Here is a 2,406-nt window from a genome sequence, read left to right as displayed (position 1 = left end):
AGGAAATGGATTGGGTTTTTTAAATCACAGAAACATCATTCAAATGCAGATGAAAACTACTTCTCCATCCACCAGACTTTGTCCACTAGCACTTTTGAGAGCATGGAAACTCTGCTGCTCAGCATGCAGAAGCTGCAATGGACCGGAACTTTTAATTTTTCTTTTTCTCTCATGTGGAGCAAGAGAAGTTTCTGACACCACATTAGACCTAATGGCTGCTGTTGGCACTGACTCAGTGGCACAAAGATGAGAGTGCTAAGAAGGAACAATTTACGCTTAGTCAACAGTACAAACCTAATAATAAGTATGGGCTAGAAAGAATAATTTTCCAGGTCACAGATTCCCAAAGCTGATTGAAGAATGAGGTGACCTACAGCATTTTTCTAAAAATCATATTAGAGCTCATTCCGGAATTGCAGGGTTAGGATGTGAATGGGGCCTTCTTGCCCGCAAGCAACTGGCAGTTATTGCCCTTTGCAAACCCCAGATAGGGCACAAGCAGGTAAAGTTTCAGTACAGTCCTGAGGGAAGTCAAGGATGTTTGTGAAACTCCTAATGCACTTGGATTTAATTTTTTTCTTTTCCCCCCTGTGGCAAAAGCAGTATGTAGAAATCCCCAAGCCTGTTGATACCAGTTAGACTAATTCCTATTACTGTGTAACAGCTCAAGTTCTGAGGGGTACTTTAGACCAATCTCTAGGTATTTCTACACTGAGAGGAATGTCTCTCTGCCTGCTTCAAAGCCTCTAAAACCAATGCTGTAGTTATAACATGAAAGAAAAAAAGGAAAAATTGTGACATAAGAAATAACAGGACTTTTTTTTCTTTCTCATGCAAACATAAAATGTCAATTGCCTCTTCTGCTAAAGGAGAGAGGCTTGCATTCCTCCTTCAGTTCTTGAAGTTCTTCTTGTCCTTTAACCTTTTAACTGAGCTTTTACCTAACACAAGAGAACGATTTACCTACAACCTAATGGCTGCAAACTGGCAGTGGAACAAGACAAAGCTGTCAAGAGAGCATCCACCTATATTTTAGCACTTGGAATTTGTGAGTAAACACCCAAAATTCAGGGGACGGTGTGTCCCAGCAGCCTAAACCCTGCCACTTTTTTATTTTGTGAAAGTACTAACCCTTGCACATATAAGGAGATTATCAGGTGGATTCTTCAGCATGTACTGAAGCAGAGAGAATGAAGATAATCAGACGAGTCGTAACTGAGTGAAAATGTAAATCAGAAATGTGTCAAATATGACCTGTGTGAAACATTGCAGTCTAAGGCTCCACATATCTGGAAGCGTTTAGGGGCATCTACAGGAACGAAGGCCAGGGCAGCCCTTTCAGAATGGTTTCTACTGTTTGCTGCAGTTGGGAGTAATTTTGAATTTCAGTTTACAGCTGATATGCTCATATTTCATATCTTCAATGCTGGTCCTCACTGATGAAATATAAAGAGGTCAACTTTGTGTTTGTGCCATATAAATCAAAATACGGTCCACACATGATTATTTTTTGGTTGATTTTATGAAAAACAAAACCAAAAATATCCCTCAAAACCAACCCCACAAACTGTGGTCTCTAGGCTGATGATTTATGAAGGCAAGAAGCTAAGAAGAAAGTTGCAAGAAAAACTTAAATGGAGATAATCTCTAAGAACAGGGAACAGAATTAAGAACAACAGGAAGTGCTTTCAGAATTTCACGGCTATTTGCTATAGTGGGCCTAGTGCTCTATAAATTATTAACAATTGTTCACTATCTTCTAGGCAATGTATATTTTTTTTCATATGGAATGCTATTTAAAGTGTCCCAGGGCAGGTGTCGGCCCTGAACTCGTATCTAAAACAGGCAAATGGGAGAAAGGAAAACAACCTTGAATTATTGTTTCTAAGGCTCACTGTAAAGTCTGCCTCTTTCAGGCAGTTTATAACGTACTGTGGTGTTCATTCCCTGTATACCTGACTGAGCACCAAAAGAACACGAGATCAAGGATTTAGTTCCATATACAAAGGAAAACAAAACCAAACCATAAGATCCGAGATCATTCTGGGAAATAATTAGGGCTTGCAAGCAATAGGGTAATTTATACACAAATGTTGACAGGCAAAGGGTAAGTATATTCTGCTGCACGTATAGCAATAGACTAATATTAAAAACATTAATGAAAACACTGTGAAGAAGAGCAACAGAGATTCAAAGATGCCCCTAACACTTACATCATATTGTCAAAAAAGTAATCAGAAAATGATTGAAAAAACTGCAACGCTGCCCAGCAGATGGCAGGAGAGAATAAGACCGGCGAGCTGAATGAAGGAAAACAGCTCCCAGCCCTTTTCGGCACCGCTTTCGCAGGCGAACGCTGCGCCAAACCCATCGAAAGGTCGGCGGGGGCCGCAGCACCGGCGATTC

This window comes from Egretta garzetta, unplaced genomic scaffold (assembly GCF_000687185.1).
Source record: "Egretta garzetta isolate BGI_Z169 unplaced genomic scaffold, ASM68718v1 scaffold795, whole genome shotgun sequence".
NCBI classification, from domain to species: domain Eukaryota; kingdom Metazoa; phylum Chordata; class Aves; order Pelecaniformes; family Ardeidae; genus Egretta; species Egretta garzetta.
This window is presented reverse-complemented; position numbering follows the sequence as displayed.